A 27,559-nucleotide genomic window follows, 5' to 3' on the forward strand; every position below is an offset into this window, starting at 1 on the left:
TATCAGTGATATGTAGAAGACCTTCTAGATAGCTGCTGCCTCTTCAGCCGACCCAACTTTCAGGGAAACTCAGCTTCAATCCAGTCTAAAGCAACTAATTCATGAGCAAGAATAAGTTGTTGTTTTTAAGGTAATGAGTTTGGGGGTGGTAAGTTACATAGTAATAGACTTTTTATGGCTCCCATCTCGGGAGCCTAAATGTAACTTAAGCAAAAACATACTACTTTGAATAACGGAGTATTTGGGATAGGCACCTGGATTTAATACTGGCAAAGATGACTGTAATGTTTTCCTCAGCTTGACTGAACTTCAAGCAGATTTCTTCCTAACTATAGGTCCCTGACTTCCCTGTTCTTAGAGCATTCACTTTATAAAACTTTCTATTATAAATGCTTTCCCTGCCCCTTTGCCAAAGTACCACAACCTAGGGACATCTTCCCCAGAGACAGGGTGGCCATCCTTCTTAAATATAATCATCAGGAGAGATAGGGCCCCATCTCCCAGTCTCTGTGAAAAGATAGGGGTCTAATGTCATAAGCGCCAACTAGCAAACACACGTGGCTGGGTCACGTTGAACAACTTCCCCACTACTACTCTTCAGTACCTTTCCACTAGCTCAACCCAACACTCAGAAACTTTCCTGCCTTTTATTTCAACAGAGTTGTTCAGTATCTCTCCTATTGCAATAGTCTTGAATAAAATTGTCTTTGCCTGTTTATCTCCACCTGAGAAGGCAGTGTGCCTTCGATAATACACATTGGATTGTTTTCTAGGGAAGAGTTTAGAAGGCCAACACAAATAATTTAAAAGTAGTTTCTCATGCTTTGCAGAGAATATTCATATTGTAATACATGTGATATCTGTACTCTGACAAGTCATCTCTCATGTAATAATGAAAATAGCTAGTAATAGTGGCTAACAGTAAAATCTACTGCAAATTTATATTAGGTACCATTTTAAGGGCTTTCCTGTGTCTGATTTTAAAATATATTTTGGGAGAGGAGCATGAATGTAGCAAAATGGCAGATCATGTGCAGAGCCTGGCCCAACTAGAGAATCTGTGCAAATGGCTTTATGAGACAATAGATACAACCATTCGACTCCAGGCAGAGAAAGCCTTGGATGAATTCACCAACAGCCCTGATTGCCTGAGCAAGTGCCAGCTACTCCTCGAAAGAGGAAGTTCCTCTTACTCCCAGTTACTGGCAGCTACATGCCTTACAATATCTTGTATCACGCACAAACAACCCTCTACCATTGGAGCAACACATAGATACTCGGAACTAAACTGTGTGTTCACAGTTGTGTGAACACAACTTTTGTGTGACACAAAAGTGTCAAGCTCACAAAACTTTTGTGACACAAGCACTTACTCAGTTAAATGCCAGAATCACAAAACTGGGCTGGTTTGATTGTCAGAAGGATGACTACGTCTTCAGAAATGCAATCACAGACGTCACAGGGCTCTTCTAGGATAGTGGTGAATACTGCATCATTGGCGTCACAATTTTATCTCAGCTAACCAATGAAATTAATCAAGCCGACACCACCCATCCTTTAACCAAGCACAGAAAAATAGCCTCTTCTTTCCGAGATTCATCGTTATTTGATATCTTTACACTTTCCTGCAATTTACTAAAACAGGCTTCAGGAAAGAATCTAAACTTGAATGATGAAAGTCAGCATGGTTTGCTCATGCAACTGCTCAAACTCACTCATAACTGCCTAAACTTTGATTTCATCGGCACTTCTACTGATGAGTCCTCAGATGACCTGTGCACGGTACAGATTCCCACCAGCTGGAGATCAGCATTCTTAGATTCTTCAACTCTGCAGCTGTTTTTTGACCTGTATCGTTGCATCCCTCCTTCATTTTCACCTCTGGTATTATCCTGCTTAGTATAGATTGCCTCAGTCAGAAGATCCCTGCTTAACAATGCAGAGAGGGCCAAGTTTTTCTCACATCTTGTCGATGGTGTTAAACAAATACTGGAAAACCCACAGAGTTTATCAGACCCAAACAATTAGCATGAGTTTTGCAGACCACTGGCCCAATTGAAGAGTAGCTATCAACTGGGAGAATTAGTAAAGGGGGAAAACTATCTGAGATCATCCGATTGATAGCTAACTTCACAGTGACCAGCCTACAGCACTGGGATAGTGCCCTAAATAGTGTGCACTATCTCTTGAGCCTGTGGCAGTGGCTGGCAGCCTCTGGGCCATATGTGAAAGCCACAGAGCCCCGCATGCTGGAAACTTATACTCCTGAGGTCACCAAAGTCTATTATCACATCCCGTTTGGAATCTGTGCACATCACCTTGAGGGATGGCCTGGAAGACCCTCTGGAGGATACAGGCCTGGTGCAACAGCAGCTGGACCAGCTGTCTACCATTGAGCGTTGTGAGTACGAGAAGACATGCACACTCCTCGTGCAGTTGTTTGACCAGTCTGCCCAGTGCTATCAGGAGCTGCTGTGCAGGAAGGAAGACTGACGTGGCTGGATTACATCATTGACGCAGTGATCGGTGATCAAGTGTTTTTTGCCAGCACTGATGAGCAAGATGCTATGGATGATGAGCTTGTCTGTCAGGTGCTCCAGCTGATGAACCTAACAGATTCTCACTTGACTCAAGCAGGTAATGAGAAGCTAGAATTGGCCATGCTGAGCTTTTTTGAACAGTTTTGTAAGATCTATATTGGGGACCAGGTGCAAAAATCCTCTAAACTGTACTGCCAACTTTCAGAAGTTCTGGGCTTGAATGATGAAACTATGGTCCTAAGCATCTTCATAGGAAAAAATCATCACCAACCTGAAGTAGTGGGACTGCTGTGAACCAATCACCTCCAAGACACTACAGCTTTTCAATGACCTCTCCATTGAATACAGTAGTGTAAGAAAACTAGTGAAGCTTAGTGCAGTACAGTTCATGCTGAACAATCACATGCACTTTTCATTTCTGGGTATTAACAATCACGGCAGCATTTGAGGCTGTGACCCAGATGTTTAGCACTAATAGTTCCAACGAGCAAGAGGCAAAGCGAACTCTAGTGGCCTCATAAGAGACCTGAGAAGGATAGCTTTCTCCTTCAATGCCAAGACCAGCTTCATGATACTGTTTGAGTGGATATATCCATCCTACATGCCAATTCTTCAGTGGGCAATTGAGCTATGGTACCATGATCCAGCCTGTACTACACTTGTGCTCAAGCTGATGGCTGAATTAGTTCATAACAGATCCCAGTGACTCCAATTTGATGTCTCTTGCCCCAATGGCATCTTACTCTTCAGAGAAACCAGCAAGATGATAACAATGTATGGCAATTGCTTCCTGACACTAGGAGAGGTCCCAAAGGATCAGGTCTATTGCACTGAAGCTCAAGGGCATCTCCATCTGTTTCTCCATGCTGAAGGCTGCCCTCAGTGGGAGTTATGTCAATTTTGGAGTCTTCTGTCTCTATGGAGATGATGTGCTGGACAATGCTCTATAGACCTTCATCGAGCTGCTCCTCTCTATTCCTCACAGTGACCTCCTGGACTACTCCAAGCTCATCCAGTCTTACTATTCACTACTGTAAGTCCTGACCCAGGACCACATGAACTTTATTGCAAGTCTGGAACTTCATGTCATCATGTATATTCTCTCTTCCATTTCTGAAGGACTCACTGCACTTGACACCATGGTATGCACAGGCTGCTGCTCCTGCCTGGACCACATTGTGACATACCTCTTTAAGCAACTGTCATGGAGCACCAAGAAGAGGACGACACCCCTAAACCAGGAGAGTGGCCGTTTTCTGCATATCATGCAGCAGCATCCAGAGATGATCCAGCAGATGCTGTCAATGGTGCTGAACATCATCATCTTTGAAGACTGTAGGAACCAGTGGTCTACGTCTCAGCCCCTACTTGGCTCAATACTACTTAATGAAAAGTATTTTTCTGACCTAAGAAACAGTATCATGAACAGCCAGCCACCAGAGAAGCAGCAGGCTATGCATCTGTGTTTTGAAAACCTGATGGAAGGCATCAAGTGAAATCTTCTTACAAAACACAGAGACAGAGACAGGTTCACCCAGAACCTGTCGGCATTCCATCGAGAGGTCAATGGCTCAATGAAGAATTCCACTTATGGTGTGAATAGCAATGACATGATGAGTTGACATCTCCTTGGACTCTACCTGCACAGAGCAACGTCCCTTTGGGTCTGGCCCAGAGGGGCAAACAATTACAAGGGAGAGGGCCTGGATGACCCTAGCTCCCTCCTCCAGGGGTGTGGGGAAACTGGCAAAGTCAACTGGCTACTTCCCCATGGAATAGGGGTGTGAATGCACACTAGGGGGCAGAGCGCTGCTGGTTCCTGGGGGGTTGGGTGGGAAGGGTGGTGGGAGAAGATAGAGACACAAATGTGTGAGACTCCAGCCCCTCCTCCTGGGGCCACCCCAGGGGGCGGGGGGGGAGCAGGGAACCCCCGGTGTCCTGCGACAACCTGCCTTCTATAAACATGTACATTTTTTCATAACATTTTGAACAAGGTTTATATTGACTCAAGTTTAAAAACAAAAAGTGTGACTGAAAAATTTTTATAGAGTCTAGTGCACCAATGCTGATATGAGGGGTTATGTATGCGAGTGAGGAAAAATGTGTATTCTGGTGACCTGAAGCTTTACTGGACGAGGATGTGTGAACGTGCAGAGATATATTTAGTGTAGAGAGGGAAAAAAAAAAGGTAAAAATTCCAAATGTATATTTTTTTCTTATTGCCCTTCCCTTGCCCCCCCAAATTATCACTTCCTATTACTTTATTACCCTTGTTATTAGGAACTCTAAGCCATGCAGAGCACCATCCTTCCCCTTCAACCGTAGATGCTGCCCTAGGTCCCTTGACTTCTTGCAGTGACAGACAACTCCAGCTAAAAGTGGTGTTCTTAGCTTCATCCTTTTTCCCATTTTGCTCATCCTCATCCTCAGACAAATGCCTCTTGCTTTTACAAGTCGGATGTAACTCTATGACTTCGGGTGCTTGGTCTCTGTAAAGGGAGAGACAGGAGAGAAGGAATTGAGCCAGTTGCTCTCTTGGTGAACCATTTGGATGAGTCCATCAGAGGCCCAGTTGTGTGGCCAATAACTCTGAGTCTTCCCCAGCCCTTGAGGCAGTGTGTGTGGATGTGTGTGTGTGTGTGTGGATATATATATATGTATACCCTGCACTTGTGAATGTATGAACTGGAGGAAGTTACTACAGTGGAGGGGTGGTTAATAACGAAGTCTGCCCAGCATGAAATAGCAATCTCCCACCCCTTTAAAAATATACATTTTTATAAAATTAAAACCATAATAAACATTTGGAATATTAAAAAAAATTAACCTACAGAAGAAAATTAATGGAGAAAGCTATTTGCCTTGTACATTTTCCACAATTGCTGCTGCTTGTTGTATACATCTCTAGTTCAGCTCTTGCCCATGGGACACTCATCAATTAGGTTTTATCTTTATTTCTCTCCTCTACCCCAAAAACAAGCCTGTTAATTTTTTTTTTCCCTTCTCCTCTGGCAACTGTGTGGTGAATCCTTTCTTGCATGATCAGGTTGTGGATAGACTTGTAAGGGTGTTTGCTGCATACAGTGACCGCCAATAAACTTCAATGATTTCTACTGAAAAAAAAATATATATATATTTTGGTACAATTAGTGTTATGTCCATTTTATAGACTGATAAAATGAGGCTCAATAAGGTTAAATATATTCTTCAGGTCACAGTTTATGCATAAAGAATTTCAAATATCATTAAAAAAAAACTTAGTCTCTACTTCCCTATACAAAATGTCTTGCTTTCAACAAACACAAAAATAAGGTATATGAAAAATAAAAAGACTGTTAAGAGATACAATAACTTACAGAACTAGACCTAGGTGTCACATAGATAAGCACAGTAAGAGACAAGATGCATGGCTTAAAAAGGCTTATTTGTAGATTTGCAACAAAGACAGAATCAAGGAACTTAAAAAATAATCCAAAGAAATTGCCCAAACTGAAGTACAAAGTGAAAAAAAAAAAAAAAAAGAAAAGAAAATAGAGCATTCATGAACTGTGGGAGAATATTAAACAACCTAATATATATACATATATATTTCCAGAAAGAAAATAAACTGGACAGGAGCAATATTTGAAAAAGTGATGGCCAGTAAGTTTCCAAAATTATTGATAGTCACAAAACTGATTCAAAAAACTCAGAAAAAAAAAAAAACTCAGAAAACACCAAATTGAACACGTACAAAAACATGAACAAACAACACAGCCTGAACATATAATATTCAAACTCATAAGAAAGACAAAAATCTTGAGGCAGCATGAGAAAAAGAACAGTGACATAAAGAGGAGAAAAAAAGATACAAATTATAGCATAGCTTGTCTTTTTCTATTTGACTTAGCATCTATGTTGCTGAAAATGGCAGGATGTCCTTTTTTATGAACAACTAATATTTCATTGTGTTGATATACCACATTTTATTTATCCATTGCTGGACACTCAGGTTATGGCCATATTTTGATTATTGTAAATATTGCTGCAATGAACATGGAAGTATGTATATCTTTTTGCTTTAGTGTCTGATGATATATCATATCTGTAGAATATGAGGCCAGTTGTTGAAAATAAGGAGAAAAGTGAGGATTCAAAAATTTGAGCAGGGAGGTAATATGAAGTATACTTTGCATTTATCATCTTCACACCAAAATAACATAGTGAGATAAATATTTTATTTTTAATCCAATTTCATAAATGAAGAAACTGATTTAGGATAGTTAAGTAATATGCAAATACCCCATATTTAGTGAAACTTGGACTGTCCCAAGTGCATGTCAATTTATAAATGTTAAATAGATACAATATGTTACATTTAGCCCAAATACTTCTTTCATCATATTTGAATATTTATTTAGAAGGAAGTTCCTTAGTTAAAAAGAAATAGCAAAAAAAAAAAAAAAAAAGAAATAGCAAGATCATTCAGATGCTTTAAAAAAGAAGCACAAAATAAAACCAAAAGGAAATGGAAAGTGCAAAAAGTGCAAGAACTCAGATGGGCTGCTCTTTGTTTTGTTGACATTGTTTCTGTTAAATTTCATTTTTTTTATTTTTGGGAGAGGATTGTATCAACAATGTTCCAATATGCCAGATTAAATTCAGTTGTTGGATTTTTGGTTAGAAGGAAATTTAAACTAAAAGGCACAAATAGCCAGTAGAATATTGTATGCCATAACCTGAGGTGCCATATGCAAATTTTCCATTTTGATTTGATTTTTTCCCTCTAGCAAATAATTTTGTGGTGATCTGAGGTCATTTATCTAGAAAGCAGAAACTGGAACTAAGATTCACATGCCTAAATATTGAAATTTCTTTCTGACTTGCAGTTTCACTTTTTAAACGAAGCTTTTTTCCTCCTAAATATCACATCCTCCCCCATCTGCCCCCTCTTGGGAGTGTTGCCATGAGGTGTTGTACAATGCTCCCTTAAATCTTTCATCTTGTATATAGATGCATCCTAGGTGTACTTTTTAGTTCATGTTGGTTTTTGTTTTCATATATTTTTTCTTGACATTTTGTATCAACCAGAAAAAGAAAACGAACGAATGATACAAATGGGCAGTTCACAGAATGGAAATGCAAGTGACTAACAATGGTGGAAGAATGCTCAAATTTATACTCATTTAAAAAAATTGCAAATTAAAATGACTGGCCTATTACTTTCCATCTATCAGACTGGCAAACATTATGAAGCAGAGCAACACTAAATGTTGGAAGAGATGTTGGACTGTAGCAATCCTCAGGTATCCTACTGGGGAGATAGACTAGAAAAGACATTCTGGAGAATTGCCTGCCAGAACTTACTGTAATAAATTAGGTGTGTGCATACTCTGAGATCAACAGTCAAGCTCCTGGGTATATAGTCAAAGGAAATTCTCATACAGGTCCATATAAGTAATTCATGAAAGGATTTTCATCACAGCCTTGTCCTGAGAGCTGGAAGTTGTAGGCAACCCTGGCGTCTATCTATCTCTGTGCTGGTGATACATACAATGTTGTAGATGCACACTTTGGAAGCAGTTAACTAGAAGCACACAAAATACCAATTGTATATTTTAAAAACAATGTTTTTGGAAAAAAGAAAGGTCTGAGGCACATACCATTTATGCAAGTTGAATATATACAAAAGCAATAGACATAAAACTAATGCTTTATAAGGACACAGAATAATAAGGAAAAGCACAAAAGGCTTTAGACTAGTTCAATAAGGGGTGAAGGAATAAACATGGGGAATTAGGATAAAATGTAAAATAAATTCAATGAGGGTCTCTCTAGCACAGCCAGAGGTTATAGTGTGTCATGAACAAAGGAGAACGATGAACTAAACCTGTAAATTCTCTCTAAAAAATGACAACAAACTAAAGTTAACTTCAAAATATTGCCTTGCTGTCACATGAAAATAAATACATAGATAATATTTAAACCTTTCATTATTAATTGAAAAGATAGATTCTGGAGGATACACCATGAAAAATTAAACTAAATAATAAGGCAAGAAAAAGATTGGGAAGAGTTCATTAATCAAAGAATTACAGAGGAAAATGTTTGAAATAACCTATCAGAATAAAAGTTCCTATTAGTTGAGATAGAGGGATTAATGAATAAACAGATATAATTCTTGTATATTTTCTGAATTCTAAGAACATTGTAAGAATACAGGAACATATTACAATCAACAATAGAATCCTATCAGCTGTGAGCTTTTCTTCTGCAACATCAGAAACCGGAATATGATTCTCGAACTTGACAGAATTGCAAGGAGAAACTGTTACATTCCTCAACTCAAGAGAAGCAAATGTATGGCAATTTAGAAATGCAGTTTGAGAATTTTTACAAAGAATACATTTGATGACAAATCCTCAAAGAACCGCCATATGAAATTTGAAATAAAAATGAGGCAAAAAAATGGCAAATTTGCTAAATAAAACAAAGACCTGTTAATTTTTTTGACTGAAGAAATGGGAAAATCATTGAAATCATGACCCAGAGGAAAGGGGAAGTGAAAAATGTAGTCTATTAGTCATGAAAGAAAAGGTGGAGTCACAGATGGTATAAATAGGACAGTGTGTCTGCTCTCCCTTGCTTAAGAATGTGAAAAGGCACTAAATAGGTGAGCTGACTCTCAGCCAGACAACTTAGACAAATTTAAAGAGACACATAAACAAAAACGGTTTCCTCTTGGTGCTTTGCTGGGAGAGCAGCATTTTGCCTACTGCTGTACCTGCTGCCCACCAGGACGGAGCCCACAGTAAACCCTTCACACCAGACTACTGCTGCCTAGAGTGCTCTGGAAGCTAGACCTAAAACCTGACGCTCAGACAAAATAACATCACTGTATACCTGAAGGAGACCAGTATTTAGAGGAAGAAACAGAATATTCAAGAGAGAGGACACCCTTAGCAAAGCAGTCCTACTGCAAGGGATGGTGGAGTCAAACCTATACATGAAGGAACGAAGAAAGAATTAAAACGCACTGAAAGTCCCCCAGAAGTAGCAAGTATAACTTTCAAACCAGTAACAACAAAGAAGTCATTGTTGAGGTCCTAATTGGTGGCCTTGAGAAATCATGTGAAAGGAGTGGAAGTATCATCAGTCATCAGGGAACTACAAAGTAAAACCATGAGATACCACATGAAAGGCAAAGTTAAGGAGACCCTACCAAGTGTGAATATAGAGATGTGGAGACACTAGAAATAACGACGCTGCTGATGGGGATGTGAACTGGTAAAGCCATCGTGGAGAACAGCTTGTCAGTGTCTTAAAAGTTAAGCACATCTTGCCATAAAGACAGTGGAAAAGGCACACCTCCTTTTTAAAGACTCCCGTCAAGTCAAGAGTAACATAGATCACTTGTGTTCACATTCTGTTGGTGAGAACCATTCACGCATGAGGTGTGACACTAAGGCTGCACACAGTCTCAGGTTAGTGTAAGAGCAGGGTCGCCCATGGGACCCTGAGAATAAGGGCATCCTTAGATTTTGCCTCCTTCTTAGAGTTTGCCAAGCAGGGCTGGGGAATGTGGTTCACTAGTAGACAGATTCCTCGGGGGACTGTGCCCCACTCCAAGAAGGAAAGCCTAGGTGCCCGTGACTTGCCTAACAGTCTGAGAGGTCTTCAAAGCAGGGCCTATGTATTTCCTGTCTTATCCTTGAGCCCAAGATAGTGATCCCCAAAAGAAAACAAAATTATTACTCAGGGAAAAGAGAGAGAGCGAGACCAGGGATTGGGGGATAATTTTGCTCTGTCATTTGGTCAACAAACTGACTGAAATGTATTCAAATTGTCAATGATGAAAATAAATATATTACATATATACAGACAGTCTTCCTAAATATTTCATATGACTCTTAGAAAAATCCCAACAGTAAGAAAAAGCAAACATTTTACCATAAGTTTATAAATAGGGAAGATGGAGATCAATTTTGGACCATTCTTCTGTTAGAATCTATGATTGTGAATTTACATTCCTTTGGTTTAATATCTTTATAGAAGGGTATTTTTGAACACAGTAATCGCCTTTTAAGTGCTACATATAATGAAAGGTAGTCCAATTTGTGGTTAAAATTATCTTTTATACCTGAAAATGCAATTTTTAAATATTTTAAAAATGTTATATGTATCATAAGCTTATTATTGTAAAATAAGTTTTGTGTAAGAGACGTTGATGTGTATTTTCATCACACTTAGGGTTTCTTCATGTACTACATTGCTTCAGTTTTTCTCAAATATTGAAAAAAACAGTGATTTGAATTTTACCTGTTTGGTTATAATTTAGATAATTACATGTGATATCTACATAATGATTGTATTAGTTCTATCATTTAAATAATCAGCTTCTTTTAGCGCTTTGTGGATGTAGAAACATATTCATTTCAAAGATAGGTGGCAGGTTCCCTGGCATTGTGGTCAAATTTCATTTATTCTACATGAGAAATCATAGGACAGTCTCAAGTCTGCTCTATTGCGGCACATTCCTATGTCCCTTTAGTCCTATCTACTTCAACACAAAGGCTTTCATTTGTTTGAATTTTTACATTTGTTTTTGCTTGGTTTAGAATAATTAGCACACTGGGAAAATGTATATATGCATATATTATGAAAAATAAATAATACAGACTTCATTATTAAAAATACGTTGTTTAGATCATCTCTGCTTTGTGTTTATGGAGCTTTTGGTACAAAATCTTTTACCAGTAATTTGAAATCATTCTTCTAGTAACTTCTGTACACTGTGGGGAATTTAATTGTTATTGTCCTCTCCAGTAATTTATTCATCAGTGGGAGACATTCTTCTAAAAATCTTGATTGAAAACCTGCTTATTTTCTTAGCTGGAATCTAGTAACTAAAATGTGTTTGTGGGGTATCTTAGGGAAAGACCAACAGGAGTGCCATTTCAGAAAACACTTGGTAAAGGAAGTAATTTCATGAACACTTAATTGTGGACTACCTGGTTCACTATATAAATAATTATTTATGACTGAACTACTGAAATGAGGGGAAGGAAGAAAATCCTGAATATACACATTTGCTTTAAAACATTTTCTGCTACACAGGGCATTTCAGAGATTTTTGCAGTGACTGCACATTAAAAGCAATAGGTGTGTGTGTGTGCCCGCACCCATGTTTATGTGTATATATAAGGCATAGATATATGCATTACATACTATGCATATATGTATAAGAAAAGACGCTTTGTTAGGTGCTATATAAAACTATGTAAAGAGATAAAACTATGCATATAAGAAATTTAAAAACTAAATAACAAGATACATGCAACTAAATGGTTAATAAGAATTACCTAGGATACATGCCAAGTTTGTAGTATGGACGCAAATTGTGCAAGGAGCTTTGAGAAAGCAGAGTTCACCCTAGGGTAAAGCAGGAGGGAGGTCGGATTAGGTCTGAAAGGATTCATAGCACATGAGAAATTAGAGGAAGAAGCAACATGGGGTCTCAGGGTAAACGCTGGGGTGACAGTGCCAGGATGGCCTCAGGCAGCACGAGTGAAGCTGTGTGACCAGAGCAAGAGGTTTGCGTAGATCACAGAGGTGAGCTGTGGGCACACTGTGGTTGAGTACAGTATCATCTGATTTCAGTTGTCAGAAGATTCGATTGCCATGCTAGACACTGTCCTCCTGTTCACGGTTCTTTACAGCATCGTGGGGCAACATAAAAGCCAGCTTTGGATCACAGTACCTATTCCAAATTTTTCTTTGGAACACTTATGTGCTGTTGTTAAATGGTTTCTCCAGCTCTCCTGTCTTTAGCTTAGCTCTTTGCTCTGGGTTTGGGGTTTTATTCTGGCCCTTGCCACTATCGGTGAGTGATTTTAAATCCTTATCTGACTTACGTCTGCCTCCTGCATGGTCTAGGGAAGAGGAAATCTTGCTGGCCCTGGGCTCACAGATATTTCACTAACTGGTTCTCTGGATGGGGAATCCATAATATCAGACACACAAGTGATAGTCTCACATGTCTATAACTATAAATAACCCAATGAATCAGGAATTATGCATTTCCCATTCAATATTTATTGAGTGAATAAAGGATGAATCAGAGAAGAATCTTTGACCATTTTTTTAGTGCTAACCCAGATGCATTTTTTGCCTCCCTTTTTTCTTCTATTCTCTCATTTCCTGCTACTCCACACTGTACTGCTGACAAGGCTACCTCCTTGCCACAGCTCATGTTCCCGGCCTCCCCCCATCCGAAACCCTTTCACAAATCATCACCTCTCTCCAAATAGCTTTCTCAATCTTCTTTCCAAAAATATGTCACCAGCTCCTCCAAGAACTTACTGACTACTCCTCTTTCTTTCTGACAGTTTCTAAAAACCTTTCCAAAAAAGTTCAACTAACACCCGATTCGTTCCAGCAAAGACTTTTACTGAAGCTATGCCCAATTCCCACAGCACCCTCCCCCCTGCCCACTCCCTGTCTGAAGTTTGTCCATTTATCGGGCTTTAGTTGTAGCTTGCATCTATCTTCATGGACCTGACCACCCCAGTCTGAAGTGATCCCTCCCTCTTCTGAACTCTTGTAAAATTATTGTCTGAATAATTTATCTGGCAATGAATCATGTTCTGCCTTGTGACATCTCTTTTATAACTGCCTGGTGCTGTTATTTAAATATTTTTTCTTCTTCACATGGTTATGTGTTTTCTTTTCTCACAAGGCAGCACTTATATATTTTATATTTTCTGCAGTTCCTAGCTCACAGCCTTGAAATGCAGGCTTTTAGTAAATATCTACTGATTTTAGTGGGTTCTCATTTTACTAAAACTTAGTCAAAGTTGTGATCATTTTTCACTCCTTCCCCATCATTGCTTTTTATTTTATTTTACTTAAAGATTGTGGCTGATTAGTCTGGTCCCTCAATGAGTTCTTTCTCCTTGATTCTATCCCATCCCATCTACAAATGGCATGATTTCTGAAGAGTCATTGAATGACACCATTGAACACAGGGTTGGAGCATTAACAGTAGTGAAGTTCCTCAGGATAGTTGGGTCTTGTAACAAGGGAAAGAGGGAAGGTGTTAGTCATGAGGTCATATGCTTAGTAATAGAATGAAAATCCACTTGAAAAAATAGATGAGCAAAAAAAAGATACAACAGAAATTTTGAAAGTCTTTGTGATTAGAAAATAAAGATTATATTCAAAGTTTCACAGTTGTTTTAACAGAAAGTAGAATTTTAGGCTTTTATAGTATGGGTGAAGAATACAATCAAGACCTGTCATTCTGATGTTTTCTTATATTGGACAAGGAGTGGTCAGTTATAGAAGTGTTACAGGCAAGGTATATATCAATGCCACTTAACATCACTGAGTAGGAGATTGGCACAAATGGGGAGACCAAAGTACAGTTAGGCAGTTTCATAATAGGTAATAAATTGTACCCAAAGTATTATTGATCAATCAGTGCTAGCCTGGGTGGAGAATGGTAGAGACTTTAGGTAAGTCTCCTTTGTACTCGTTACCATTTATTCAGTGACTTGCCCATCCCAAATGAAAGTTTGTGATTACCTAGAGTCAAAGAGAGGTTGAAAATAAGGGTCCAACAGTTGGCATTTGTGGTCTAATTTTACAGAAAGAAATTATATGTGTGTGTGTATACGTATATTCACGAATCTAGTACATCCATAGAGTGTATCTCTCTCTCTCTCTCTGACACACACCCTCTCCCTCAATGCATTTGGTTCCCTAGCACAAGTTGCACAGACAAAAGTTGGAGAACAAGAGAAGGAAAGGTATTATGGGGCTGCACAGAAAAAAGACCTGGAGTTGTAGTTACTCGAATTCAGTAGGAACTGGACTACTGTCTTGAGTTTTATACACTGCATTAATTTTTTTTATTTTCCTTAGTCTTTTTAATTTGAATTTTTAATTTTTCTTTTAATTTGAGTTTACTTATGTGCAATCCACTAGTATATTTGAGGAGACTTAAAACTGGTCAAATGGCAGAGAAGGAAGGAAGGGGCAGACTCTGGAAGCCTGTACTAGCTGCTTTCAGATATTTGTAAAAAAAATTGGTACAGAGAAGAGGGGTGACATTCATTGTACTGCTGCTCTGAAGGGCAGAGCAATAATCAATGAATGGGAGTTATGAGGAAGTGTGTTTTGTTAAATATAAGAAAGAACTAATATTTAGAGCCAAAATCAGATGAGGCTAACAGGAGTCTGACATTCGCTGAAGAGAACCATCTAGAGAATCTGTTCAACACAACCTATCTGGTGAAATGATTCTTCAGGTTCATTCTATGTTTGAGCCCAATCCTAGGAGCCTCCCAGTTTTCAAATGCATGTTGGATATATCCATTTTCAATTATGAATCTTGCTGTACGAAAACATGGCAAATCAGTCCCATACCTAGTGAGGGTGTCCTTTTTATGAATCATGGAGGCTCCCTACAGAGGAATGTGTCTACTTTATTATTTTACTTTAAAATTGCTTCTATGTATTCTCTAGGATATAGTTGCTTTTAGCACTTATAATTATCAATTTCAAAATATAAAGTGAAACTAGGATAAGATACTCTCTGTGAATTTTCTCAGGGAAATTTTCAGTTCGGTTTTAAGGCTCTTGTCCCTGGTATACTCAGTGGCACCTGAACTTATTTTTGGAGATGATTATTGAAACCCAGCCCCTGGAATGCTGGATATCCTCCTAACTGCTTCTACTCCCACTCACACTGTTAGTTTTCGGGTAATGGCTTGACTTCAGTTGTGCCTTCCTAAATTGACCTCCTTTATGATGGGCCTACTGATAGCCATTTAACTATTACTACAGAATAAATCACCCGAAAAATTGGTGACTTAAAATAACAATGACTTTTTCTCAGGAGTCTACCAGTTGGTGAGGTTGCTCAGGCAACTGGGGCTGGTCTGAGTGACTCACTCTTGTGTTTTTGGTTAGTTTAGGGTCAGCTTGGTAGCTCTGTTGATCTGTGCTGGGTTCCATCACCTGTGAGGTGTCTTACCTGGAAACTGGAGTGACTTAGCTCTGCTCAATGTGGCCTCCCATTCTTCAGTAGGCAAACTTTATTCTTATGGAGGTGTCTGGGTTCAAGAGAGACACTGAAAGTATGGAAAGTTGCTTAAGGTTGATCTCAGAATAAGCACAATTCCTTTGCATTTTACTGGCAACAACAAGTCAAAAGGCTAGCCCATATTCAAGTCACATTGTAAAGACTATAGTTATAGCAAAGGGATAGAGAATTGGGAACATTTTTGCAAGCAATTTGCCATGTAGATCTCTTGAGAATATACCAATTTTATAGTAAAGAAGTCAGAGACTGTCAAATGCCTAAATTGAATCAAATCCAAACTCTCCAACCTGGAGCCAAGGACCTCTACACTCCTACCTAGCCTTCTCTCATAAGTCTCAACAGTAAGAATGCTTTGCTTCTAGAAATGTGATATGGTTTGGGAGGAAGAAAAGGAACTATGGACTCAGAAAAACTGCCTGTAAATTAGGAGTCATGTTAAACATTATAGCCTATAATTTATAATCTGTACCTGAAAACTGTGTCATATCTTTCCTTTTTTATTTTGTAGTTTTGCTGTTATGTCTTATTTACTAAATTGAAATGCATGGTAGGGAAGCTTCTAAGATGGTCCCAATGGTGTCTGCCTGCCTAGACATTCATGACTTTGTGTAATCCCCAACCCTTAAATGACTTGCTTCTAGCCTATGGAATGCAGCAACAGTGATGAATGCCACTTTCATGATTAGGTTAGAAAACAGAAAAAAGATTGTGGTGTCTACCTTGTAGACTCTCTATTGCCTTCTCAGCTTGTACACGTAATAAAGCAAAGTGATGTGCTAAAGAAACGGAGTTGGCAAAACTTCACAGCAGTTTCTGGCCAAAAGTCAGGAGAGAACTGAGACCAGCCTCAATTCAGCAGCCCATTGGGAATTGAATCTTTCCAATGACCACATGAACTTGAAATCAAATCCTTCTCTAGTTGAGCTTTTAGGTGATCCCTTGATTGAGAGATCCTACAGCAGAAGATCCAGCCAAGCTGTGCTCAAATTCCTGACCCATAAAAACTGTGCAATAATAAATAATGTATTTTAAACCACTAAGTTTCGGGATTATTTGTTATGTAGCAAAGATAATACAGATTATAAGTAGTTTGTATTAGAAATCTTCCATTTTCATGAAGAGAAGGGAGTGAGTCTACTACTCGCTCAGTTTTTAGACTTCTAACTAAGCAAATGGCTAAGAGGCCAATGTCCACACCCATTTCATAAAATTATTATGAAAATTAAATGAGATAACAGATGGTCTACACATTGTATGAAGTTGTGTGGTGTGTTTCATCTCTCTTCCTTTCTCCTTTCTCTTTATAGTATTCTCTTTGCCATTTTTCTCTTAATGTTTCTCACTTACATTTCACATCTTTCAATATTTTTGAATGAACCCACTGAAGAACGATATAAAACACAAGTAGAGAGTGGTGAGATTGAATACATTATTACTTTTTCCTGAAGCAATTTTATAAAGGATGACAAATTATTTATCTTAGCCTGGGCTCACCAGAAAGATGAGCCTGAAACAAAGGCTTATGTTTCGTGGCACTCTCTTAAGGGTTTCGGTCAGGAAAGTAGGTATGAGTGACAGAGGAGCCCAGTGAAGGGGTATTACTGAGATGGGCTTCACTACATGAGACAACCTCCTTTTCAGTCCAAGAGGCAGGGGGCTGGTGGGGAGTAAGGAATGGAAGATTTATTTGCCAGTTCTTGCCTCACTAGTCTAGATTTTGCCTCTCGGAGCACAAACCCACTTACCCCTTTCATTTGCACATCACATATGAGTACTGGGAATCCTGTGATCTCTGAATTTAGGCACCAGCAAAGAAACCTCAGGGCTGGAGGCAAAAGATGAGAAGCTGGGGCATGAGATCAGGGACTCTTAGGCTGTCCTTGTATAAAAGTAGTCAGAAGCCCTTTCAGAAGAGATTGCCCCCTCTGCAGGTTGGGACTGAAGACCTAAGAGGACCCAGAACATAACAATATGCCTGTAGATGGAGAGGTAGAGAGTTTAGGAGGATAAAGTTTTTTGTTGTTGTTGTTGTTGTTTTTTATATATATTTTATTTATTTATTCATGAGAGACACAGAGAAGGGCAGAGACATAGGCAGAGGGAGAAGCAGGCTCCCTGCAGCAGCCTGATGGAGAACTCCATCCCAGGACTCTGGGATCACAACCTGAGCCAAAGGCAGATGCTCAACCACTGAGCCACCCAGGAATTCCAGGAGGACAAGTTTCTGAAAAAGATGTGCTATAGACTGAATATCTATGTCTCCCCAAAATTCATATGTTGTAACCAAATCCTCAATATGATGGTATTAGGAGGTGGGGTCTTCAGGAGGTGATTAAGTCTTGAATTAGATTAATGCCCTTACATAAGAGACCCCTCATAGCTTTTTAATTTTTATTTTTTAAAGATTTTATTTATTCATCCATGAGAATGCACAGAGGGGAGAGAGAGAGAGAGGCAGAGAGAGAAGCAGGCTCCATGCACCGGGAGCCCGATGTGGGATTCGATCCCGGGTCTCCAGGATCGTGCCCTGGGCCAAAGGCAGGCGCCAAACCGCTGCGCCACCCAGGGATCCCCCCTCATAGCTTTTTAGCTTGTCTGCCATTTAGAACACCGTGAGATGACTAGGAACCAGGAAGTAGTCTCTCAACCAGACACCGAATCTGCTAGATACCTTCATTCTGGACTTCTAGCCTCCAGAACTGTGAGACATAAATATCTGTTGCATATAAGCCACCCGGTCTATGGGATTTGTTATAGAAGGCCCAACTGACTAAGAGAGATTGTTAAAACAACCCAGTTGCAGGTGAGAGGAGGCAAGGATAAATTATAGAAAAGACCGTGAACACAAAGATAGGATTTTGCTAGAGATTAGGTGACAGTGAAAAGTGAACCATCAATCCCTATTAAGATTGGTGGCCAAAGAGATCAGAAGTATGAAAATTACCTACGTTAAAAGACAGAGAAGCACTTTGTGTGTAGGGGAGCATAACATCTTGGAAGAAGAGGAAAATTTGACATAAATCTGGGAAATAATACAAAATTAAATATACATAGCCTTCTCAGCTAAAATTAATGAAGGACGTAACTGCTTCTAATATCTGAAGGGTGTTAACAGGAAGAAAAGAGCATAATTACTTAGCACCATACCAGTAAACATAATTAGGAATAATGGTATGCAATTAAGAAAAGAAAAATTTAGTCACAACATCATGAAAGTTCCTCTGTGCTAGTGACATCTATTAAACTATGGCATCGTTTTCCAAAGCAATTGGGAGGAGTCCTGTTCCCTGAGGCACACAGAATAAATGAAATCAGGCTGCCAAAAGAACACCTCATAGTGTCAAAAAAGAGAGAGAGAGAAAGAGAGATACTGTAGGAGCTTGAATAGGTCTGAATGACTGATTCTGTTTCTTTGAATTGGGGATTTAGGAGAATAAGGCACCAGAGTTTTTTGTTAAATCATGTTGATCTTTGCTGCATGGGACCTTGCTGTTTGGGTACCTACAAAACCACAACCTTAGCCCATGGGCCATCCATAAAGCCGTCCCCATCTCAGTACAGGGCTTTGAGGTGTTTCCCTCCTTCCTAAGGTGAAAACTGGCAGAGGAAATAGCTTCTAATTGCTTTCCAGGCAATTAGAGTGTTTAGTATTCTTTTCTTCCATCTGAAACATCTTCGTGAACTCCTTTTAAAAATAGGTGGGGATTCATTTGCTTCGACGTGGATGGAACTGGAGGGTATTATGGTGAGTGAAGTAAGTCAATTGGAGAAGGACAATCACTATATGGTTTCACTCATATGGGGAATATAAAAAATAGTGGAAGGATTATAGAGGAAAGGAGAGAAAATGAGTGGGAAAAATCAGAGAGGGTGACAAAACATGAGAGACTCCTAACTGGGAAACAAACAAGGGGTAGTGGAAGGGGAGGTGGATGGGGAGGTTGGGGTGATGGGTACTGAGGGGGCACCTGATGGAATGAGCACTGGGTGTTATACTATCTGTTGGCACATCGAACTCCAATACAAAAATATACCAAAAAATTTTTAATGAGAAAAAAAAATAGGTGGAGACTAAGTAGCAACGTGTTGCTGGATAAAAGAAGAGTAAGTAAGGGTGACTGGTTTCGGCTTCAGGATTCCAAAGTGGTTCCTGCAAGGGTGTCAGAAGAGTACAGGAGTAAACAGCCTATTAGAGAGACCTCAGGTTATTAAACAGGAAACTAATGGTAGGGAGGAAACGGTAAAGGGAATTGAATGGTAATTTTTTATAGACCACTTTTAAAAATGCCAATGTTCCAATTTAGTCTGGATGCTTTAATAACTCATAAGACATTGAGGTTTTTGCAGCGAGCCTGCACACTGAAGGGAGAGCAGTTGGCTGCCATGTAAATATTCTCTGACTGATTAGTATGAAAATGGCCCTTCCTCCCCACTTTCCTTTGTGATGCTGACAAGAAAGTGACCTGATAGCTGCATGAATTATGTATTTTCAGAAGACAGAGCCGCTAGAAATTGAAGAAGAGAACACTTACTTTGTATTGTTTTGTGCTTTTCCTACGGAAGGTATCTTCGTAAATTGGCTGTGGTTAATTTATGAGGGAGGCCATCTCTGTTTAATATCCAGGGCACAGACATTTGTTCTTCACACCTTTATTTCCTGATAGTTTAGGATATTTCTGGTAAGCCAGCTGATCTGTGCCTCTTCAGAGGAGTGAAAAGCAATCAGAATTGGTTATGAGTTGGGTAAAAGCGGAAGGTGTATTTCCTACTCATATGTCTTTCCCATCCAGAGTGCGATAATGTTTAAATTCTTCATCTTAAATTTAGTTATTTGGGTGAAGGCATAATTTACTAATGCACCCTTTTAATATCTAAATATTTTGTGGTTAATAATAATATTTATCTCATGGGATTCTTATAAGGATTAAATTGAATGACTTAATGCCTATAAAGTACTTAGCATAGTGTTTGGTGCACAGTAAAGGTTCAGTAAACACTGGTTATTTTATTATCAGGATTATGATTATGATTATGACTACAATGATTATATTACCTGCCTAAAGTAACAGCCTCACAGTATTTTTTTTTCCTCACAGCGTTTTAATGCAACAGCAATCGTTGATTTGTAACTTCTCTAGCAGACAATGGAGGCCCGAGAAATAGGAGACAAAGTAGGAATATTTTCATAAAGGCATGAGAAGACCAATTTGGATTGCTCTAGAGGCTGTTTCCTCCTCACTTTGCTAGGTTAGCCAAGAGCTGGCTCAGCAGGGTGTTAGCTCAAACAAACAAACAAAACCAAAACTAGGCTAATTCCAGCTAGTGGGTTCCATGATTCTACCTTTTGAATAAGATTATTTCCTGTTGTTATTCTGTAGTATAACTGTTTCCTGTCTCCCACCTCATCAACACCCCCTACCTCTGTTCCAGTAAATATATGGACCATTGCAAGTTTGGGACCTCTCTCTACAGGACTGTTGGCCATGATAATTTCAGACCATCTGTGCCCAGCCTAAATTGTAAGATAATGAGACGTTAGGGGACAACTCACGTCCCACTCTTTCTCTGCTTTGGGAGTTAGCCCTATACCTGTACCACATGGCATTAGTAGTGTGGATCCATAGACGCCTTGCAGAACAGGTTGGGTTCATTAAGGAAAAAATATAAAGTCTTGGGTTTCTCAAAAGCGTCGTACCCTGTGGAGAAAGAGTGGACAGTGGAAAGGACTTAAAAAAATGATGATGATTAACTCAGCATGAATTTTACAGTTCTACTGGCCCTTGTTACAAGATTAGTGCAATACCATTTCCAAGGAAAATTGATGAGTGAAATCTTAACTCAGTTTCTCTTTTTTTCTCTGATCTCTCTGTCCTGATGCAGTTTGTTCATTCTATCTCCTTTAATTCAGTTTTCATCAAAAAGAGCATTAAAAAGTTGCATTAATAATTAGTTCTTCTGTTCAAATTGTTATTCTAGTCATTTGAAATATCACACACAGAGGCATATATTACTGTTATCTATTTCAAATTAGAAATTCTCTACCACTAATTACAAATGAATGACACACTATTAAATAAGGGATTACATATTATGAAGTCATACTAAATAAGAAATAAACCAACCAAAAAAAAAGTAAAAAAAAAATCAATATAATCTCAGACACATTAAAGGGTGTTTGAAAGAGAGGGAAGAGTTTTTTTGTTTTTTTTTTTTTCTTTTTCAGAAGATCACTAAAACAGAAAATATAGAGAGAAATAAAACCACTCCCATCTGACATTGAAGAATGCCCATCTCTTAACAGCAAGTATGAAAAATAAGTAGGTCATAAAGATGAGAATGTAAAATGGTATGATATTGGCTCCTTATCTTTAAATGAAATTCTAATTTGACTCTAGCACAAGGAAGGGGAATGAATATGGTATGTTTTCCCATGCGAGCTGTCAGAATGATAAAACGGGATATGCTCTAAATCAGCTTTTCCATGGACAGCTGGTTCATCATCATTAGTATGTATATCCTTATTAATATCTAGGCCACTCAACTATATAAAAACTAGATTGCTGTTCTTTGAAATTTAGCACTACTCTAATCAATTGCAAAGGTCTGTATACAAATATCATGCTATAATGAACAAAGAAATATTATTTGTTTTTACTGGTTTCTTTACAAAGGACAATATTTGCTACACTATTCAGCTTTAAGAATGTTCTAAAGGTTTCTTTTAATAGTATAGAATATGCCTGTTTAAAGCCTGCATATCTGTGTGTTTCTTATCCCCTTTCCTCCATGAGGAGTTCAACATGCCGCAAGTCGGAATATTTTCTCAGCTGACGGAAGTGGCCTGCTAGGGAGCAGAGGTCCTTTAAATTTCAAGTGAACTGGATTAAAATAATTGACCGTAAGATTTGAGTTCCTATCTAGAAGTTTAGTTATATTTTTGTGGTCATAATCAGACTGTGTTTGGAAGTACAAAAATCAAGTAAAACGGATTAAATGATCAACTTGAACATTCATTAGAAGAGTAGAGATTGAAACAAAGACAATTAAGTGAATTACTGAAGGATACAGCACAGACCCAGGCAAGGAATTTAGATGAAAATCCCAAGACTCTTCCTTAGTATCATACTGGATTGAGGAATATGAAAATGTTTCCCGTGGTTCTTATCAGCATGCCTGTATAATTTGTGCAATGTTGCCGTAGAATTTCTGCTATCTGGACTCTAAGAATATATGGTGGCTTTGGCACAATAGAAAAATTCCTTCCTTCTTTCTTAGTTTTTTTTTTCTCAACTAAATGGTAGTTGAGGCCATTTGAATAGGCTCCGCCTCATGTGTGCATTCCTCTGATAAACTTTAAATCAAAAGGATTTTTTTTTTTAAATTCAGATGCTTTTTCAGTCTTACTTCCTATTTCTAGGTTACAATTTACTTTTTCAAGCTTTAAAGATCCTGAAATTCAGGGGCAGCCTGCGTGGCTCAGCAGTTTAGTGCCTGCTTTCGGACCAGGGCCTGATCCTGGAGACCTGGGATCGAGTCCAGTTCCCTGCGTGGAACCTGCTTCTCCCTCTGCCTGTGTCTCTGCCTCTCTCTCTCTCTCTGTCTCTCATGAATAAATAAATAAAATATTTTTTAAAAATAAATAAAGATCCTGAAATTCAGGACTCTGTTCACTTGCACCTCTGCTCTCAAACCAGGAACTCTTTCCTGAGTTCACCTTTTTATTATATTATCTGAATATAAAGAGCTAGGAGTAAATTAAACATAACATTCTAGCTCTTACTAACTACCTCCCAAAGTAATTGATTTGTAGGGGTGTTATCTTCTTCCATCATTCCATTTCAAAGGTAGGACTCGTAGTCTTTAAGAAGGATATTTTCTGAGTCCTTAAACTGGAAAGAGTCTGGGAGAAGATTTATATACATTTTGAAGGGGGCAGGAAAAGAATTAACACAGCTTCCAAGGTCAAGCTTCATCATCAGCTGAGGGAGAAAAAGCAGAGAGAATGATACATGTCATGCAAGGTGTTTATTGGCCAGAATGGAACATACCACTTTTGCTCATGGTCTACCCTGATCATTCCATTATGTGCCTCTTTTGTCTTCAAAGGCAGCTAGTAGGGACATCTGGGTGGCTCAGCGGTTAAGTGCCTGTGTTGGCGTAGGGTGTGATCCTGGAGTCTCAGGATAGAGTCCCATATCGGGCTCCCTGCATGAAGGCTGCTTCTCCTTCTGCCTGTGTCTCTGCCTCTCTCTCTCTCTGTGTCTCTCATGAATAAATAAATAAGATCTTTAAAAAAAAGAAAAGAAAGGCAGCTAGCAGTTGTGGTCTTGCTTCGGTCTAAGGGAAGAGAGAACATAGATTTTGGTGAATAACTAGCAGTTTTCACCACAATGCAGTGTTTTCCAGGCTCTGTGCCAAGTCAACAACTGGATATATGATATTATTTAAATACTATGACAACAACCTGAGAATTAAGTATTTATGTCCTCATTGTGTAAGGGTGTCTAAGGCTTAGAGTAATCAGTAACTTGCTCAAGTTTCACAACAGCAGCATAAAGATCCAAATTGTATCTTTATGACTAAACAGTCCCTGATCTTCCCCACTCCGCTACACACATAGGAATAGACACAGAGAGAAGAGCAGAGAGAAGTCCATGATCTTCACTACTCTGTTACACACACAGGTAGAGAAACACAGAGAAAAGCTTCACATGCGTGATGATGTGTGGAGGGTGAAAGAGAACTGATGAAGTTTTCCATTTAATTGTTTGTCTCTTATAGTAGATAACTATATAGTGCAATATGAATGGCATTAAGATTAATCTCATATATTCTGTTACAGATTTCTCTCAATTTTGAACACAATTCTACCTCTCTAAATGCCTGCTCATCCCCACCCCCATTTTCTCAGGGTACTTAGATTACCAAACATTATTTGAATAGTGCTACTTTCCATCTCAAAGTAATAAATCTTCAGTAAATCAGGGATGTACAAAACACAAAAAGGATATAAGTTTTGGAGCATGAGTCTCAAGCTTGCCTATTTATCTTCTCAAAAGACTTACATCACTGTAAGATAATGGAAGAAGACATAGAAAAAGGATGGAAGGGAAAGAAAAAGGAAAAAGAATTTTTAAAAGCCAGGGTAGAAAGGAATCCAGAAGGCTGAACAAGAATAAAAGAAAAGTTAAAAATTAGATTAAGAGAATACCAAAAAGGGAGACCTCATCTTCGGTTTGTACAGTATACTGTGTTTCTCCAGTAACTTAAAAATTTGAAAATGAAAATAAATGCAATGTTTTGAGGATTTTTAAACTTTTAAAACAAAGATGAAAGATGCTGAGTTACTCAAAGGAGGGAAAGAGGCATATTTTCTAATTTTTCCCCTGTTGAATTTGACCTTGGGTGTATTTTATGTAATAGACCAGAATGCATGCAGTCAACGTGTATGAAGGACCTTTCTAAATTATATATGGTGGTTATCTGTCACAGGGTAATGATGTACTGTATGACTCAAGATAAGGTCCACTTTTTATGTCAAACCACAAGCATTGTGCAAGTTTCCTGTCTCTGGGACTGATTTTATATATAGCTCAAAGATGCTTGAGCTAAACTGCTAAGGATAAACATAAGAGAAGCTGTTGTTAATGTAAATCAGATGCTATAACCATATATCTATATCTGTCTGGATGTATACACACAAACACTCATATACTTTCTCAGTTATTTCTAATTCTCATTCTTTCTATAGAATGTAGGTTTGCTTTGAGCAAACTGTGAGTTTGTATCTGTAAAAATCCCATGCCATGAAATACTGTGAAGGTATGTTTTAATGGCAACTTGAGTTAAAATCAGTAAAAACATGATCTAGAATTCCCATGGAAAATACTTCACAAAGAAATTATATTTCATAAATATGTGTATGTGCATTCATGCAAAAGTAATTATTGATTAAGCCCTGTTCTAGATGACGAGGAAACAGTGGAGGTCAGAACAGACAAAATTTTCATAGAACTTTTATCATAGCCCACATATAATTAGATGCCTGTGCTTTAAAAAATACACATTTACTTAGAAAAATATTAAATTTGGTAATTTATATACATATGTTTTGTGGCTTATAAAAATGTCACCATAGTGAAAATGATAAGGAAATAAGAATGGTATTAAAAAACAGTTAAAAACAATACGAAAGACAACGAAGGAGTATATTTACTTTTTTAAAGATGTTTTTTGTTTAAGAGTGAGAGAGAGCATGGGCAGCGATGGGGAAAGGGCAGAGGGAGAAGCAGACTCCTCACTGAGTGGGGAGCCCAAGGTGGGGCTCAATCCCAGGACCCAGAGATCATGACCTGAGCCAAAGTCAGATGCTTAACTGATTGAGCCACCCAAGCACCCCCAACAGCAAAAGAGTTTAAATCTCAATATTTTCCAAAAATATGGAGGACTGGTATTTGAAAAAAATAAAAACATGTGTGATGTCTGTGTCAGAGGCTGGGCACATGGACTCTATGGGGGCTGAGTGGGATAATGTTCCTGCAGAGTTCCTGAAGGATTTTGTGCTTAGAGGTAACAAGTAGTGCAGAAGGCGCAAGGAAAGAACAGCAGTGAAGACGGGTGACTACTTGAAAGTCTGACGACAGAAACCTTAGATTTTTACTGCTCTTCCTTGTCCATGCGGCCAAGTGACTACCCTCTCCCATTCCCCAGGAGATGAGAGGAGCTTTATTCCTTGGAGAAATTGGTGCAGAGATAATCTCAGTTTATGGGCACTGAACATGGTAGTGTTACCAGACAGAGCCCCAGCTCTAAACTCAGGTTTGGCGCTACTCACCCCTTGAAAATCAATCCTTCAGAGACAAGTGATGGTGGGAAAGGAAAGTTTGCTTTATTCAGGAAGCCAACAGCCTAGGAAGATAGAGGACTAATGTTTCAAAGACTGTCTTCCTCATCCAGGCAAAGCTGGAAAGTTTTAAGGGAAGGCATGGGAAAAAGGGGAGAGGAGGGGGCACTATGTGCAGGGGGAGCAGGTGCCAGGGCAGCGAGTCAGATGTGGTGTGACCCTGTACAGATGTGTTGGCATCTGCATCAGCCGTTTTCACATGTAGTCAGGTCCTATCTTCTGGGAGAGTTTGGTCCTTGACTCCTTAAGGTCATGGTCTACGTTCTCAAAGTAAGTTCTGCTGCAGATCATGGGATGCAGGGCAGCAAGCAGGGAGCACACAAGCAAGTTAACACAGCTGGGAGGGCTGCTGTTATAGAAGAAGGCGGGAGTGAAACCAGCAGTGAAAATAGAAATTAAAAAAAAAAAAAAAAGAAGAAGAAGAAAATAGAGATAACTTGGGAGGCTCAGTCAGGTAAGCATCTGACTTCGGCTCAGATCATGATCTTGGGGTCCTGGGATTGAGCCCTTTGTTGGGCACCCTGCTCAATGGGGAGTCTCCTTGTTTCTCTCCCCTTAGCCTCTCTCTATACTCATGGTCTCTTGATCTCTCTCAAATAATTTATTTTAAATAGGTTGAAATGGGATCCTCAGCCTTCCCTGTTTTTGCTTTCCAGAGAGAGAGAAGGTAGCCAGCTATAAGATACCTTTCCATTTCCCTAGAAGAGTAAATGCTCCTTTTCTGATGAATCTTAATTGCCTGGCAAAAGGGCTGATGGCATTTGTGGGTCTCTTAGTTTTTCAGGGCTGCTCAGAATCTGGTTTTGGGGGCAGGAATCAGGCTCAGGCTCTTTTATACTCTGCTACACTTAATCTTTGTGATGGAGATGTGGGCCGGAAATTCACTAGGACGTCTTCTGGATCTTAAATTTTATAATTCCAAGTTTCTGAACAGAGACTGAGCCAGCAGAGACATTGTGCATTAAAAAAATGAAAAAAAAAATTGTATTCTTTCTCAACTGCCATCTGCCAATTAAACTAGAATTTACA

At 38.9% G+C, this 27,559-nt stretch overlaps 1 pseudogene; it reads left to right on the plus strand.

The window, feature by feature from the left end:
- The first annotated feature begins 977 nt into the window (after positions 1-977).
- LOC144307100 (exportin-7 pseudogene) lies at positions 978-4,327 on the plus strand (annotated as a pseudogene).
- Positions 4,328-27,559: the final 23,232 nt, after the last annotated feature.

Source organism: Canis aureus, chromosome 38 (assembly GCF_053574225.1).
Source record: "Canis aureus isolate CA01 chromosome 38, VMU_Caureus_v.1.0, whole genome shotgun sequence".
Lineage (NCBI taxonomy): Eukaryota > Metazoa > Chordata > Mammalia > Carnivora > Canidae > Canis > Canis aureus.